The 19,066-nt window shown below is 41.4% G+C and overlaps 1 pseudogene; it reads left to right on the top strand.

Annotated features, from left to right (window-relative positions):
* Positions 1-3,886: 3,886 nt before the first annotated feature.
* LOC145398985 (atrial natriuretic peptide receptor 1-like) lies at positions 3,887-14,297 on the top strand (annotated as a pseudogene).
* The last annotated feature ends 4,769 nt before the right edge of the window (positions 14,298-19,066 follow it).

Genomic DNA, 19,066 nt, shown 5'->3' on the forward strand with positions numbered 1-19,066 from the left:
CCTTTTTGTCTCCACTCTTTCATTCGTAATACTTGGGGTATCATGTCATTAGGCACTACCAACTGGTTAGTATTTCTTTGGCGTTTTGGTTGTTTCGGGTTTATCTTGTATAAATTATTATTGACTGTTGTGAATTGTTCGAGTGGTACATGCAGTTTTGGTAATTGTATGTCATCTCCACTTTCTAACTTGTATATAACTTTAGACCATATTGGGTCAAGTCTTTGTGCTTTTGCGATATCATCGTGGTTTGGGATATTTCCTTTGAGATCTAATGCCGCGACCTGAATTGTGTTCGGGTTCCTAGATAATGCGTCGGCTACTATGTTGATTTTACCTTGTATATAATGAATTTGTACATTGTAGTTTTCAACTGTACATTTCCATCTTGCTCTCCTCCCAGAGAGGAGTTTTTCTTTAAACATACCCACTAGTGGTTTATGGTCGGTGAATAAGTGTACTTCGTAACCATATACCAAATCTCGAAACTTTTGTAATGCAAAAACCACTGTAAATGCCTCTAAGTCTGTAGTGCAATAATTTTTCTCTGCACCTTTTGTTTGTCTGCTGGCAAATGCAATTGGTTGATTCTTTCCTCTTTTATCTTCCTGCATCAGTACAGCCCCTAATCCTTTAACTGATGCGTCTGTACAGATAAATGATTTTGCGAAATCCGGATATGCCAAACAAGGTGCATTTGTTAGTTTAATTTTTAGATTGTTAAATGCTTGTTTTTGTTCTTCTTCCCATTGGAATATAGCATCTTTTTTGAGTAGTTGGAACAGAGGAAAGGCTATATGAGAGAATTGTGGTACGAATGACCTATAGTACCCAACTAGACCTAAAAATTGTCTAACTTCGTCAGTCGTAGAGGGTTCAGGAAAATCTCTCTGCCTGTATTTTGTCATCAGTGGTGTGAATACCATTAGAATTTAATTTGTGGCCTAAGAAATTTATTTCCTTAAAGCAAAATTTGCATTTAGAAAGCTTAATTTTTAAACCAGCATCACAAAGCTTTTGTAAGAGTAAGTCTAATTTCTTGAGATGTTCTGTAATATTTTTCGTTGCGATTATAATATCGTCAAGATAAACAAATATTCTTGTCCTAAAATTCCGGACAATACGTAATTCATAAGACACTGGAATGTGCCTGGGGCTGTCCTCAGTCCCATCGGCATCCTTGTATATTGGTAGTGGCCTCTATTTGTGGAAAAGGCAGTGTATTTACGTGACTCCTGTTCAACCGGTATTTGGTAATAACCATTTAGTAGATCGATTGTGGAAAATACATTATTTTCCGGTCCAATATTCTGTAGAACTTCGCTTAGCAATGGCATGGGAAATCGGTCTGGGATTGAGTGATTTAGTTTACGGTAATCTACTACCGCACGCATTTCTCCATTTCGTTTGGGCACGAAGAATAATGGGGCATTCCACGGGGAGACTGAAGGTTCAATAATTCCAAGTTTTAACATTTTATCGACATACTGATTTGCAAGTGTACGTTGAGATTGTGGGATGCGGTAGGCTGGTAAGAAAATTGGTGGTGTTTCTGGGTGCACATTAATCTTGTGATTAATCAGGTTAGTACACCCTAATTGTTCTCCGGGTAATGCTACGGTGTCCCTGTGTGTTTCCAGCAAGGTTAACAAATCATTTTCTCCATCAAATTCACTTGAGTGAATTAAATTATCTTTTATGCTTTCTCTATCCGTAGATTTTATCTCACTTGTCACTCCAGCTATAACTATTTCCTTCACAGGGGCGGGACATTTTTCAATATTAACTATGCAAGTCTCCTTTTTCAACTGTACTTCCCCATTCATGTGATTAATTATGAATATCTGAGTTTGCCCTTCGTCGTTCATCTGACATAATGCGTTTTCTACTCACAATCCCTTTACTTTACATAATTCTTCTAAGACAAGAACAGTATTATTCCGTAATTTGCTCTTTATGGTCACTTTCATATAGGAATTAGGTGGTATAACTACGTCACTGGTGAGATGGGCGGGAAAAACTGATAAATCAGTACTGTTACCTGGGTCTCTAATTATGGAGGCTGGGGCTGGTGGTGTGAGTGGATCTATACACTCATCTGTTTGTGTATGTTTGTTTAAACTTTTAATATTACCAATTCTTTTTGGTTCTCTTTTACTAATCGGTGAGGGCTCTGATGGTATTTCCTCTATGAATTCATTGTCAAAGTCTATTCCATTCATTTGTGGGAGTAACGTTATGTTCTCTGCTCTCCTGCATCTTAAGCCCAGTAACATATGAGCTTTAATTGCTAAGTTTTCAACGATATAGAAAAAGGCAGAGATTGGTCTTGTAGTCTCTGTGAAACTGATATTTATTTAACTTTATCATACCTTTTACTGTGATTTTTTTTTTTCCATCTATTGTATATAAATCTGAATCAGCTTCTTCCAGAAAAGTTACTTTCTTCTTATTTTTAAACGTTCTATTTATTTCTTCTTGTGTTATTAAGTTCACTGGAGACCCTGTGTCTAAAAATAAGGAAACGATTTGATCCTCACATACAGCTGGTATCAAGATACACTCATTTCCCAACATGCCTCCTATATGAATTTTGGACTTGCTGCCACCAATGTGACTCTGTTCTTGTAATAGGTGAGTCTTGAGTTTTTATTATTATTTTGATAATTGAATAGCAGTAGGAGTTAAAGATGAATACAGGGAGTTAATCTTGATTTATTATCTTCAGAGAAAGTCTTAAGTTGAGCAGCGTATGTATTACAGAGACATAATATACTAAGTAAGTCTAGTTGGACCCCTCTTCTTATTCACTCTCTCCACTACCTGTCGGTTCTATAGCTAACCTCCTTCTGAGCTCTGCTTCCTAAATTCTGGTGTAGAAGGGGTCGTGTCACGTGTGTTACACTGTTGTTGAAATGTTCTAGAAGCCTGTGTGTATGTGTGTATGTGTGTGTATGGTCACGAGGCGCTGTCGTGTGCCTATCAAGCATTCCTTAAGTTAGAGTGTGTAAGCATGATTAGCATTGCTCGATTTGCAGACACAATACCTATCTCATCCCCTGACCTGCTGCTTCTATCTGTCTGTCTATCTATCTATCTATCTATCTATCTATTTATTATGATTTATAATTATAATATGGAGTCCTGACACTTTGACACTTGAATGAATGTCTGGCGTTGACATAAAATACCAGAGCTGTTCCTACCATGAGAAGGTTAACTGTTGTAATATTAAATCTCGAGCTCCCATGACTCACTTAACTAAATAAAATAGTCTGAAGTTACGCGGAATACAGTAAAATACTATGGTTCATTCACTTCAACTTGGCCCAGATTTTCGCATTTTAGCATCTTACTTCATGTAGCAGAGTGGCTCAAAAAGACAATGCAGCTTCTCTTCATCCTTTCCATAGCATCCCTTCGTGACTAACATCATATTCTTGTGCTAATCTTTTGCCGAATCTCAGTATTCAGGATAACGAGATGAGATTGGAATTTAAGGCCAAGTCAGTGTGAACAAACACTAGCTTTCTCGAGAATTAAGTCATCGAGGTTAAAGTAACACCGCAAACTATGGGAACACCTCTCCTGTTTATGCCGACAACGCAGAGAATCATACGGTTTTCACACTTAATGTGAAATCATAGGAGGCTAGGAGGAGTGAAACAGGAAACAGTGGTAGCAGACAGTGATACGGTGAAGGCTAGTAGTATAGGACAGATACAAGACACAGCCGGTGAAACAGAAGATAGTGGTCGAAGGCAGTGATAGGGTGGAGATATGGTTTTCATGTTTAATGCAAATTGAAACTAGTTTATGCGTTTAATCCACAAACTCAGTGGCACATAGTGGGACTCGACCTCATGAATAAAACGTCCCCCGGAACATGGGGCCAATATCAAACCGACCGAGACACAACGTCCACCCCAACACCTACCTTTGGCACTGCGCACCACGGCTGTATATACACACTGGTGGAACTGCAGCCCAAACCTACACACACCTGACACCTAGCTACGCACTGCCGGCTACAGATAGTGAGACAACACTGGACTTGCCAACCTCAGCTAAGTTCGTAATACAGCTAAACTTGCTCCAGAAACGCTAGAATGTTACCATGATAAGACCCACTAGTAAATCGTCGGAAAAAGAATATAATAATCTTTAGGATATCGCCAATCAATAAAGGTCTGGAAAATATCCATAGATATCCTGCAGCTAAGTGACGGCTACCAGAACAAAGCTCCTATCCCTGAAACAAGCGAAAACAAAAAGAAAAACGCTAAGCTGGCAAGTAGCAACTATATACAGATTGCAACACACGACTTTGTGTTGTATTCTCGATGGCTTAGGAGGCTTTATAGCATCTCTTCCTTAGCACATTATCTTGACTACAGCAGTATCTTATGCAACCTATCTACATCTCTTTCATACCAATATGGAATACATAAATGGCATGCAAGAGTATATTAACGTACCAGATACGGAATTAGCCAGTCAGGAAGAAGTGCTATGAAGCCTCCTTGATAGACGAGAATACAGGGCTTTATCGCCTTATGGCAGCGTGTCCAATTTGCCCACTTCGGTTCATTAATATCCTTAATATTTTTTTTACGAGATTTCTAATTATTCTCTCTCTCCCTCTCTCTCTCTCTCTATCTGTCTGTCTATCTGACTTTTTAATTTCTATATTATTATTCATTTATTCGTAAAGTCTCTCCCTTTGGCAATTATTATAAACTTTCACGCAGAGTTATCTCGCTTACTGTTTCTAATGCCTTTAAGCTGGAAATAATGTTTTGATTATGAGTGACACGACAAACAAGGGATATCTGACAGGAACTGCGTATCTGTTTATCTATCTATCTGTGGATCGATCGATCTGTCTGTCTGTCTATCTGTCAGCCTATCTATAACCTTAACTGTCTATTGTTTTATTTCTGGAAGGGGTGGCCACAAACGAATCGATTCCCTATCACTCTGGCCTTGACCGGAAATAATCTCACGGTCGGAACTAATCACACGATCGGTACTAATCTCATGGTCAGGACTAATCTAATGGCAGAAACTAATATCACGATCAGAACTAATCTAGCGATCGAAACTAATCTCACCATCGAACTAATTTCATGGCCGGAACTAATCTCGCGGGTGGACCTACTATCAAGGTTAGAACCATTATCACGGCAGGAACTGTTCTCGACGTCGAAGCTAATCTCAAAGTATGAAGCAAACTCACAATCGGAGCATGTCTCACGGCCGGAACTAATATCACTATCAGAACTAATTTTGCGGCCGGAAACAACCTCACTGTCGGAACTAATCACACACACACACACACACACACACACACACACACACACACACACACACACACATTATATCACAAACAGTCGGTGTCACGAGAGCATTTTTAAGATAAGCTTTTCTGATAAAGAACTCCGTCTACAAACAGATAAGGTATTATTTTTTGCTATAGTGGTAGGTGGGGGCGCTCACCATTCACTCACTCGACGTAGTGCTGCTCTAGGATGTCTGCCCTTTCCTCTCCTCTCTCCATACCTTCCTTCCTCTTGTCTTTGTTTACTTCCTTCCTTCCTCGTCCTTCTGTCTACGCGTGACTTTACACTCCCTCTTCTGCCTTTCTTTCCTTCATTCTTTCCTGTTTCTTCTGCCTATGGGTGACTCTACACTGAGTGACAAGCCGAATGGTTTCCTGTACACCAGGAAACCATTTACTACGCGGGGTGGTAACCATATAACCAACTTATGCTGCCTGGTGGTTAAATGGGTAACTACGGCTTTGCAATCAGATTGAGCCGATGAAGGTTTATATCCAATTGATGGTTGTGGTTATTGCTCACATAATGCCACTCAGGGATGATTGACGCTGGTCACTCTCATCTTAAATGTCAGGACCAAATTGACTAGCCCCGGGCTCCTACGCTCTTCATGGGGCAACGTAGGATTGGATGATGCATGGATGGATGGATGGATCAAGCTGTACTGTTCGCACTGAAGTCAAAGGATTCGAAACCAAATCATCATTATGCCTCCGCCTACCTATGGTGGAGGAGGCATTAAGTGATTGGTCTGTACGTCTGTGCGTGCATGGATGTATGAGTCCGTACATCCGCAACACTCTTGTAGGCGCAATATCTTCTGAACCCATTGACGGATTTCCACCAAACTTTTGTCAGTGATGCAATTTGAGGAGACGGTTAAATGATTATGTCAGCTAAGTAAAGGGGTCAAAAGACTATGTCATTTGGGGTCAACTTAATTTATCCTTCTGGGTGTGATATCTCCAGAAGCCCTCTGGATTTCGACCAAACTGTTGTCAGGGATACAATATGAAGGGACGTTGAACTGTTTAGTTCAGCAAGATCAAGGGGGCAAAGGTCAAGGTTATAAAGGGATTGACTTAGTTTATCCTTGTGGGATATGTCCTGGACCCCTCAACGGATTTCAGCCAATCTTTGTCCCTGATACAGTATGAAGGGACGAGGAACTGATTTGGTCTGCAAGGTCATGGAGGTTGTTTAGCGAGTCCTTGCACTAGGTTTGGCAGACCAATCGACACTTTGGGTCGACAGCGCGGAGCCTGAGTTCTTGGCATTTAATTTTTCCTTTTTTTTTTTTTTTTTTTTCAGGTACCAAAAAACCTATATGCAACTCATGGGAGCCATATTACAATAAAGTTAAAGAGAAAACATTCACCCTAAAATTGCCACTTTTCGTAAATTTAGCTAACAATTCACTTTTTGCATTCTAAACACACATTCCAATGTCGCCACTGCTGTCCCTCCTACCCTTATCTTGCTTAGTTTGGCACCGAAGTCTCCCATCACAAATATGTAATGGGCTTTATGCTTTCTCATCTGCATACGTTTTCTAGTCACTTCATCACCATAAGTTCATATTAATAAAAATACCAAGAAGCGGTGCCAAGGCGTAGCAAACCGGTCCTCGGCAGTCATATTAGTGCTGACGTATAAACACAACAGGATATCTATTCACATATCAAATTTGGAGTAAATCGGGTGAAAATTGACGATTCTATGCCCATTTGAAATTTTTGGCCCGACCCACCTGACACTGGCCTCCTACCACTAACTGGGGGGTGACCCCCCTGATGTAATGAGGCATGTTATAGGATGCAGATTTGAAAGATGCACCTTTGGGTTTTGGTTTCATGGCGATATGACGATTTTGAAAAGAGTCATGGCGGAAAACGATTTTTTACTTTTTTTTTTTTTTTTTTTACGTTTTTTGTGTCTACAGCGTGGGCCTTTGCCTAATTTGGCGTAAAATTTAATCAGGTGATCAGAAGGTCATAGCCCTTCATCCCTGTAATTTTAGTCAAAATCGCACCAGTAGTTTTCGCGTGAAGTCTTTAACAATGTACTGGTAAGAGTACATCTGTAGGATGACTATGTATGAAAATGCTTAAGAGTAGATTTGTGGAATGACGAAATGAAGCACTGAACAAATAAGTCAGTAGCACGATTGCACACTTAAAATTAATAATTACTGAAATAGCGCAAGTGTTCTGGGCGAGCGTGTGCAGGGTACATAATGTTGTTGTTGCTGCCGTTAACCCCCGCTTGTCTGGCAGAGCAGACCCATCAATAGCAGGCATGCAAATATACCATATCAGACTGTCCCGTGCAGTTAACTGATGCCTACGCGAGGTAAGTGCGAAAGTGCTATGGCTATGTGTAATTTCAAAAGACTGAAATGTAGGTTTAAGTATTTATAACAATCTCTCTCTCTCTCTCTCTCTCTCTCTCTTCCCCCCAGGTAGTGACCTTACTAAACAAACTCGACAACATGTTCGACTCTCGCATTGGCAACTACGACGTGTACAAGGTGGAGACCATCGGGGACGCGTACATGGTCGTGTCTGGACTCCCTCACCCCAGTGGTATGTATACGTTTTTTCTTTTTTCATAGTCGTCTGTATTTGTATATCTATTTTTTTTCTTAGTACAGAGTCGTTTTCGTCGTCACTGTTTCCTTCATCAGCATCGTCATCTTCTTCATCGTCATTTTCCTCATCTTCAGTAATATCATCATCATCATCATCACCATTAAACAAGTCAAAAGCCTAAGTACAAAAGTTACTAGCCATGAAAAAGGGACTGAAGAGTGAGATGTACACTTGGATAATATTGGATACACGAAAGATTGCTTCATACAAAATGGAATTGTTTTAAGTCTGTCACCGAGAACAGAGTATGATGTTGAATTTGCAGGGGTTGAGGGGTACGGCCTGTTGCTGTCTCACAATAACTTTGTAAAAACATGTAGTAAAGATTTGTAGATCAGTTATACAGATATTAGACTTGTGGACGAGCGGTTGTTATACTTGAGTAGTTTTGTAAGTAGATAATCTTCGTTACCTTTTTGTCATGCAATGACAGGAGAGGTAACGATGAATATGGGACTATTTTTATTTGTCTTGGAAATATTACAAAGTCTCTCACACACGAGTGAAGTATAGAGTCCCGCGAGCTACCTTCCAGTCTCTCTCTCTCTCTCTCTCTCTCTTTCGCCCATGTTGCTAGGCTCCATCTCCCTACTACCTGTCGGTTCTATGGCCTGTCTCCTTCTGAGCTCTGCTTCCTAAATTCTGGTGTAGCAGGGGTCGTGTCATGTGTGTTACACTGTTGTTGAAATGTTCTAGAAGCCTGTGTGTCAGTATGTGTATGTGTGTGCATGGTCACGAGGCGCTGTCGTGTGCCTATCAAGCATTCCTTGAGTTAGAGTGTGTAAACATGTTTAGCATTTCTCGATTCTTGCAGACACAATACCTTCTCATCCTCTGACTTGCTGCTTCTATCTGTCTGTCTATCTATCTATTTATCTATCTATCTATTGTGAAAGGTATGGTGCCAATTGACTGGGCAAGTGCTTGTGTGGTCCCGTTGTATAAAGGCAAGGGTGATAAGTATGAATGTACTAGCTTTAGGGGTATAAGTCTGTTGAGTGTTGTAGGTAAGGTTTATGGTAGAGTGTTAATTATGAGAGTTAGAGAGGGTACAGAGGGAGTGATTGGTGATGAGCAATGTGGCTTTAGGAGAGGGAGGGGATGCGTGGATCAGGTGTTTGCTGTGAGACAAGTGTGTGAAAAGTATTTAGCGAAAGGCAAGGATGTGTTTTGGGCATTCATGGATTTAGAGAAAGCGTATGATAGAATTGATAGGGAGGCTTTGTGGACTGTTTTAATATTGTATGGACTTGATGGTAGGTTACTAAAAAGGGAGAAAAGTTTTTATGTTAATAGTAGAGCGTGTGTAAGAGTGGGAAATGCTGTGAGTGATTGGTTTCCCGTGACAATGGGGCTTCGACAGGGATGTGTGATGTAGCCTTGGTTGTTTAATATTTACATGGATGGTGTTGTAAGGGAGTTGAATGCAAGAGTTTTAGGTGGAGGTCTGAGTCTGGTGAATGTTGATGGTGGAGAGTGGAATCTGAAGCAGCTGCTGTTTGCAGATGATACTGCACTGGTGGCTGATTCAGAGGAGAGGTTGAGACAGTTGGTAGACGAGTTTGGAAGGGTGTGTGAAAGGAGGAAATTGAAAGTAAATGAGAATAAGAGTAAAGTGATGAAGTGTACGAGGTTGGTAGATGGTAGGGGGATGAATATAGTTTTGAATGGCGAGTTGCTTGAGGAGGTAGAGTGTTTTAAATATCTAGGGTCACATGTTGCTGTGGGTGGAAGAATAGATGCAGAAGTGAAGTTTAGAATAAATAAAGTAGGAAAGGTGCTGGGAGGAATGAAAAAAGTGTTTAGATGTCGTTCGCTTAGAATGGATGTAAAGAGAAGGCTGTATGAGGGTGTTGTAGTACCGACTGCATTATATGGGGCTGAAACATGGAATATGGGTGTAGCAGAAAGGAAAAGTTTGAATGTAATGGAGATGAGATGTCTGAGGAGTATGTGTGGAGTGACACGTATGGATCGAGTGCGAAATGATGAAGTGCGAAGGAGAACTGGAGTTGTTCGGGAGCTGGCTGGTAGAGTTGAGCAGAGGGTGTTGCGATGGCTTGGGCATATGGAGAGAATGGATAATGAGCGATTGGTGAAAAAGATAACTAGATCTGATGTGAGAGGTGTAAGGCTGAGAGGAAGACCACGAATAGGATGGATGGACAGTGTGAAGAGAGCGCTGGATGTAAGAGGGATGTCTGTTGAGCAAGGAAGAGTGGCTGTGCGTGACAGAAATAAATGGAGAGAAATTGTGAATGAATAAATGATGACGCAGCCCTGAAGGGATATTCTCCCTCATTTGGTCTGATCAGCTAGTCAGGTCAGGTGCGGGTAAGGGGATGGGTCTGTTATGATGTGGCACGGGGTAAACCAGCTCTGCTGTCGGGCCCTGCTGCGGATGTCACTGATTGCATTGCGCAGTTGACCCTTGTGCGGTGTGGTGCGGTGAGGATCTGTCCGTTCTCCTCTTTGGGGCTAAGATGCGAATGAATGTATTTGAATGGATGAGTAAATGGGGAGTGTGTCGTCCTGTCTCGGCTACCTCCCTTTCCTTGGGGGAAGCAGCCTATGTATATAGATAGATAGATAGATCTATTATGATTTGTAACTATAATACGGAGTCCTGACAGCTGCAAGCTTATGATATTGTCGTGTAAGATGTCACAAGACATCTTTTGATATGGCAAAAATATAAGGTCGTAAGCCAGTATGTTGCCATAAAATGATGTTATAATATGTTGTAAGAATATGACGCTGGAAGAATATGATGTTGCTATAGTATGATGCAAAAAATATGATGCTGCAAAAATGTGATGTTAAGAGTGGTGTAGCAAGAGTGACTACATTACATGAAGCGTGTTATTGCATTGTATTTAACTGGTGTTGCAGGGTTGCGTCACGCCGGTGAGCTGTATGACATGGCCCTGGACCTGATCGATGGGGGTCAAGACCTTCGAGATACCCCACCGACCCGACAAGTCACTCCTCATCAGGGCCGGCATCAATTCAGGGCCGTGTGTTGCTGGTAACTTCATTCTGCTTATTCTGCTTCACGCTTCTTTGATCTGCCTTTGTCCATTTCACGCTGACTTTCAAAATGCTTCCCTCCTTCCTTTTTTTTTGCCTTGTTCTGCCATCATATGGCTTGTTCGGCCTCCCTCTGCCTTGTCTTGCCTCCTTCTTCCTTGACCTGCCTTCCTCTTTCTTCTTTGAACTGCCCCCCTCTGCCTTGTCTTGCCTCATTCTGCCTCGGCCTCGCCCTGCCCCCATCTAGCCTGCCCTGCCTTCTTCTACATTGTCCTGTTTCCCTCTGCCTTGTTCTACCACCCTCTGACTTAGCCTGCTGTTCTCTGATTTGTCATGCCACCCTTTGCCTCCTCTTGACACGCTGCCTTGTCCTACCATCCTTTGCCATACCTCCCTCTGCCTTGTCCTTTTTCCCTCTGCCTTGTCTTGCCATCCCTCTGCCTTGTCCTGTCACTCTTGCCTCGTCCTGCCACCCTCTGCCTCGACTTGCCACCTTCTGCCTCGTCCTTCCAGCCTCTGCCTTGCTCCGCCATCCTCTGCCTTCTTCTACCATCTTCTACCTGTTCGATTTTATGTATACTTGTCCTTCCATCCTTTGTTCTGCCTCTCTTCATCCGGGTAGCCATCAACTCAGAGGCCTGTTTTGCTGGAGATCTATTTTTATTCTTCTTTAGTCTGCTTCATCCAAGCTCCTGATTTTTTTTCTGTTTTCACTCAGCTTTATCCTGTCTTCCTCTGCTTCAGAATGTCTCACTCAGCCTTGGTATGATTCACTTTTCCTTGCCTCGTCTCGTCCTACTATCTTTTTTGCATCCTTCTACCTTACCCTGCTTCCCATCTACATTACAGTCGTATAAAGAGATCAGGATACATCATTTAATTTTCAAAATACAAATCATGTGGATTCAGCAATTATTATCTTCTCTGTATATAGCCATTAATGAAAATTAATGTAACAGATTTAATTATTAGTCTTTTGGAAAATGACATTATAATTAACGGCATGTTTGTCAGTATGACCTTATGATGAACACTGTTCAACAGTAAAAGTGAGAGTGATGGTGCTGTGTGTTGACAGGTGTTGTGGGGACAAGGATGCCTCGTTATTGTCTCTTCGGCGACACGGTTAATGTGGCCAGTAGGATGGAGAGCACTGGGGAAGGTCAGTGCCGTGATTATCCTTTAATGTTTATTATTCAACTAACATACCGAAGGTTTTTGTGCTGTTTAGTTACTGATCGACGACAGCTGTTTATGCCTGGAAAAAAAAAAAAAAAAAAAAAACTTACTCCCGGGGTCCCAATGTCTGCCAGTTTGATTCTTAAGTAAAATTTTTTAGTTTAAATATATATTTTGCCTTGTAAGGAAAATCATGAAAAGGCTTCTTACGTCAGAGGCTGCTAATGACAAAATTGTGTTTTGAAAGAATGACTGAACCAGTAATAAATTCACGACGACAGAACGCTTCAAGAGCAAAAGCTGAAGAGCTGACTAATGAGAAGTAAGGTTGCATGCTTTAGAGCTGGGTAACTGTGAGGACTTGACTGGTAGGCCGTAGGTGACGTATTATTATAAATGAGAGTGAGTATTTGAAGACAAGCCCCCAGTTTTTGACGATCAAGTATATGAGAAGAATAGATGTCTGACCTTCCAGTATCGATTCTGATTGCACTCTTCAATGTGGAAGAAGACTGACCGACACATTCAACAGTCGCGGGTCTTCCACGAGTGATAATAAAAAGTTAGGATATTGTTTACACCTTAGCCCATTCAGTTTACTGATACGGTTGTAATACTCTAATTGACTGTTGCATTCATACTACATAAATCGCAACATGTAAGGCAAATCACCATTATTTGTAAATAATTTCGGAAGCACATCAACAGAGTATAAGGTGGTTTGCCTTTATTACTGTTGAGTGCACTCTCTTCTGTGGGATGCATTCTGATCAATTTCAGCAAACTTAAATGCTCCACAACTGCTTATCAGTAATGGAGGGCTTGTGCCGTCTGCTTTGTATTTTAAGCTCAATGCATACGATTTTGAGTGAGATAAATATACCTTTTGCCAGCTAGTAAGAGAGAAAGGTGAGAAATCATGAGTAAGAGATGAGAAGGCAAAAGTAAACACTACGTTATCATTCTAGTTATTGATTTTGAAAGTTTGGCAACACCCCTCCCTTAGCAATATTCTGCATTTTACACCTTTGAATCCTCTTGTATGGTACTGATGTAAGCTATATCCATACTAAAATGATGAACATATCATACAAGTGAAAGGACAAAAAGCAGTGAAAAGCAAAATAAAGTGCTAAAGGAGGGGTGCTACGTTGCCTCCTATGCCACCTAGAGTACGACCTTAATTCTCATGAGGATCAGGTACATTTCAGACCACAAGCTTTCACATTCTTCCCACCAACAGCCATGAAGGTGCACATATCCCAGGCTACTAAAGAGGTTCTCGAGCAGCTGGGAGGCTATTTCGTCAAGTTCAGGGGCTACCAGGAGATCAAGGTCATACCTGTCCTAGTCTTCCGTAGTTGTGTCCTAGCCTCTTGTCCTCCTAGCTTTGACTTCGAATGCTGTAGGCTTGATGTCTGTAGTCTGTATCGTTCTAACCTCAAAGGCAACCAGGTCATCAACGTCGTACCTGTTCTCGCCCTTATCAATCGTGTCCTAGCATTTTGTCTTAGCTTTGATCTAAAACGTTTTAGCTTTTATGGTGTATGCAGAAAAAAAAAAAAGTTCACGAGCACGTTCACGGAATAAAATACCTAATCGATGAAAGGTATCCATCAGCAAACTGGATAACAAACAAGAATGTAATTGTAATTATATTAGTTATGGATGTGTTAACTCGTTTTCGTTAGAACAAAATATCAAAGAAAATGAAGAAGTGTATCGGTAGCTACTGTATCTATCTATCTATATACCTAGGCTGCTTCCCCCAAGGAAAGGGAGGTAACCGAGACAGGACGACACACTCCCCATTTACATTGTTTGTTAGCTACTGTAGTTTATGATTATAGCTCGTGACTGTCGTTTCCCTCACATTCTTTTTTTTTTTTTTTTTTCTGGGGATGCGGAACTCAGTGGTCTGACCTACTGTATGTATGAGTTGGCAAAATGGTTATAATGATATTTTTGTTTCCTGTAATAAAGTAGGGAGGGAGTTGAAAGGATATGAAAGGAACATATGTTTCCCTTATGGCAACTGAACCTCCTTCATGATTCGCAGTGGTATACTTATGACGTGGAGAGCAAACATGCATAACGAAAGTCAATTGTAATCCTACACGTATAAAGCCGTGAGGAGAAAACTACATTTTGTGGAGGCAGACTAGAAACATGTATATTTTCTTCCCTTGATGATATATGATCATTGTAGGGTAATTTCCCACCTTTTTTCTTTTTTCCTCGGTAACAGCTAGTTGGACTCCTACAGTCCGATGGAACATTTTTTTTTTCTACTTCCAGGCGATTTTGTTTAGTTCAGGACAGGCTTTCTCATTTGTAGGAGTAAGACTTACCTTTCATTAATCCCTTCACTGAATAAAACCGTCTGAAGGCAACAGACAGAGAATATACGACAGGATTTAAGGGTTAAATGATGATGCGAAATTATGTGAAATCAATTGCAACCTTAAGATCGGTTCACTAACAGATTTAAGATCATTACCCTTCGCCACTAAGGTGTGTGTGTGTGTGTGTGTGTGTATGTGTGTGTGTGTATGTGTGTGTGTGTGTGTGTTAGCAAAAACAGCCAAGAAAAATGTTAATTCTGTGCACTCTTTTTCACTGCCTTTTTCTGTTAAAAATCTTACATAAATTTCATCGTAAGTTTAATTGTAAATATGAGCTATTGGTTGTATTCGAAGTGGATCTGGAGATATTGTAACACCTCTTCCATAGCAATTTGTTCGGCATATTGCAACTGATTATCTTGTTTTATGGAACTGATTCAAAGTTTATCATTCTTGAAGCTATTAAATGATAAACAAAAGAATATTAACCCTTTCAGGTCTCTTGGCCACTATAGTGGCTTTCTCGGTAGGGGTCTCCTAGCCACTCCCGTGGCAGCATATTTGGGCATGAATGAAAACTGTTGCTTGAGGATGGTGAATGAAATAAGGATACAAGCCGCTCCCCAGATCCCTCTGCTTCTACCATGCATGTGTAGATCACAATATTTTAGTTTACACAGTCTGGGAAGAGCTAATCATGGAGGGGGGTTGGGTTGCACGTATTGGTTCTATTATACTGTTGATCTGGCAATATTTTTTACTATTTTGGTATCAGGCAGTTCATTAGCAAAAGAATATTGTTTGCAATATATTTTTACTGCTCTGGAGGATACATAGCTCTCAACTCCTTCCTCCCTTTCATATCTCCCTTCCTCCACCCCCCTACCTCCCACAGATCCCCCACCCCTCTACCTCCCACCCTTCCACCCTCCACTCTCCCTCCAATCCCCCACCCCCTACATCCTCCACCCTCCTGCCTCCAACCGATCCCCCATCCCTCTACCTCCCACCCTCCATCCTCCACTCTTCCTTCCACCCCCCTGCCTCCCGCTTACGCACATACTGTAGCTACCGCGTCACATGCAAGCCGGAGATTGCTGCATTGTATGTCTCAATATTTATTCATTTCCTGGGTGTTAGAGTGTCTGATTGTGGGAAAATATATGCAGATTTAAGATTTTAGGTTTCTAAGGTTGTTTCTGTAGCCTTTTATACACGTACCATGTATTTATTTGTTACCAGGCGGACATACACGTGCAGCGACTGTTGCCTTTTTCACTGACAAATTATTGTTTGCATCTCCTTACTTTTTTCTGATTTATATTTCATGATTTTCTCACATTTCCTGATTATACTTATAACACCGTCAATTTTGAGAAATATAATAAGTATTTGATCACTCTCTACTGTTGCCTGTAAGTACACAGGATGATATAGTTAACACCAATGAAATAAACATATGTACATACAAAAGGCAAGCTTGTAGACTTACCCTCATGTCCTCACCCCCAAAGCCTTGGAAAGTACTAAGCAAAATAAGAGCAAAGTAAAATAAATTAGTAATAACTAGTAAGTGATAGTTTTATAAGGATCTTGTAACTATTTAGTTTGTTGTTTGGAAAGAAAACATCTCAAGAATCATTCACAAATCACGTGAGATATAATGTACAGTACATATATCAGTGCACTGTTTTTTTATGGAAAAACATGGAAACAAACAATGCAATCATGTCGCCTACGCACTAAGAAATCACCTACCCACCGAGACGGCAATACTCACACTCTACCACACACCACTTGCTACGCAACTTCCCATCATTTTTGCAGCAATTTTATGGTGAGCAGAGCTCTAATGTTTTATAGGCAGAGGTGTATTACTTCCTTGTGCATGAATATGATATTTATTTCTTTATTTGCAAGCCTTGACTTTGTTCCAAAAAATGCGCGTCAAATGTGACCTTGGGACCTATTTGAGACCTGAAAGGGTTAAGGTGTACTATACAAATAAAATAATGAATCGCTTGTGAATGGGTACTAAGAACCTATTTGAGACCTGAAAGGGTTAAGGTGTACTATACAAATAAAATAATGAATCGCTTGTGAATGGGTACTAAGAAGCCGTGTATGCCGCCTAGACGATATTATTTATGCCTTACAGTTATTTTGAATCCTAGTTTATTGGGCACCTCACGACGAGGACCACTTTTTATATCATTTTCTTGTTGCCGCTTTAGTTACCCTAGAATTATTATCGTGAACTTGGTGGACTTAAGGCTTGTGTTGTCGTCACAATAGGAAGCTCCCTAACACCTCTTAACGATTTTTTTTTTTTTTTTAATATGGGTGGTTAATATTCCTTTGAATATCCCTTTATATGTTATTGATGCAGAGTATGACGATAATCGAAGGGTTCATGTAAGACAAAAGAGGACAGTATTAAGCAAAATAAATGGCCTAGGAAAAGGTGTTACAGAGCTTTCTCAACCGACGAGAATACAGGCCTTAGGTTGAAGGTACCCTCCTCCTCCTGCAGTTCACCATACTCCTTTCGAAAAGATAGGGATGGAAACGAGGGACACGTGTATATCTTGGGAAAGTTGCCAACCAGCTATAACGGTGCCACTACGGGAAGGCGTCCCTCTCTAGTACCATATATTTTTATCCCTTTTTGACACCAAACGCTGTTTTGGGATTTTTTAAATACGGTGGACTTATTACATCCGTCTTTATCTCCTCCGCTACTAATACGTCAGTTATAATTGTAGGTGGGGGCGCTCACCATCCACTCACTCGTTGTAGTGCTGCTTTCAGTGTCTGCCCTTTCCTCTCTTCCTTCCTCTTCAGTCTTTCTTTCCTTCATTCTTTCCTCTTCCTTCTGCCTTTGGGTGACTACACGAAGTGACAAGCCATATGGTTTCCTGTACACCAGGAAACTATTTACTACTCTTTTAGGTAACCATATAACCAAATTATGGTGCCTGGTGGTTTAGTAGGTGCTTAAGGCGCTCCAGTTAGATTGAGCCAGTGCAGGATTTATCCAAGTGGTGGATGGGGTTTATTGCTCACGTAATGCCACTCAGGAATGAGTGAGGCTGGTCACTCTTATCTTAAATGTCAGGACCAACTTGCCTAGCCCTGGCCTCCTATGCTCCTCATGGGGCAATATGGGATTAGATGATAGATAATTACATTCATGTCGTTAGATGATTTTATTAAAGTTAGGGAAGTTCTCTAGTGCTGAGGAGTTACATATTGCTGTATACAACCCCTCCCATTCGAATGTCTCCGGAGTTAGATATAATGGTCTGAGGGTAGCATGAATAAAATGAAAGTTACGTTACTGGAAACCAGCTCACTATGCAAGAGGTCTCCTTTAGACGGAATAAAAATGTCTTGATTCGGGAAGAATAATATAAATGAACATGATTTACGACGTGAAAATTATATTAGTAGGTGGTGTGGATGAGGCAGGGTGACATGGGTGAGACGGATGGCGTGGGTGAGGCGGGGTGACATGGGTGAGTCAGGCAGGGTGTGTAGGTGAGGCCAGGTGATATGGGTGTGGCAGAATGGTGTGGGCGAAGCAGGGTGGTGTGGGTCAATAGAGTGGTGTGGGTCGATAGGGTGGTGTGGGTAAGGCACGGCGATGTGTGTGAGGCACGGCGGTGTGAGTGAGTTGCGTGCTGTGGGTGTGACGGGGTGGTGAGTGTGAGACGTGGTTTAGGTAAGGCAGAGTGATGTGGGCGAGGCAGGATGATGTGAGTGAGGCTAGGTGGCATGGTTGTTACGGGGGGGTGCAGAGTGATATAGGTGACGATGAGTTACATAAGCAGACAGGCCAGGGTAGACAAGGCTGGGTAGTGCGGGCCAAAACACAGTGACGTAGGACTTAAGGACTCGACCTTGAAGCGCGGCACCCTATCTCCAGGCTCGCTCAGTCTCTCTGTATGAGTGCTAGTTGTTGGGTCGCTCGTCTCTCACTGTCCCGACAACACACAACTCATCCCTAACTTAAAACATCACTACCATCACACCTCCCTTACAATCACCACTCCTGTTATTATCCCATTAAAATATTACTCTTACCCTGTCATCCAGCCCTCTTAATCTCTTGATAAATTTGCTGTTGCCGAGTAGCATCTCTATCATTACTCCGAGTACACACAAAGCATCCCTAACTTAAAACATCATTACCATCACACTTCCCTTACACTCATCACATCTGTCCCGATCTCATCAAAATAATACTTTTTTCTCCTCACCCAGTTCAATCAACCTCTCCATAAACTAACTGTTGACGAGTAGCTCCTCTGTCACTACCCCAGCACCACACACACAGTGCTGCTAATCATCATACCATCAGACCTCCCTTAAACTTACCACATCGATCACTAACTCAGCAAATTTAAATGCATTTTTCATATGCTCTTTGCGGACAGTCCGTGAATATTACAAACACCATTCATTAAACAACACCTACTTTGTATCTGCTCATACCTCCCTTGCCACCTCATTACCC

The sequence above is a fragment of the Coenobita brevimanus genome, chromosome 47, assembly GCF_032717465.1.
Source record: "Coenobita brevimanus isolate Jiangsu-jjx chromosome 47, ASM3271746v2, whole genome shotgun sequence".
Taxonomy (NCBI): Eukaryota; Metazoa; Arthropoda; class Malacostraca; order Decapoda; family Coenobitidae; genus Coenobita; species Coenobita brevimanus.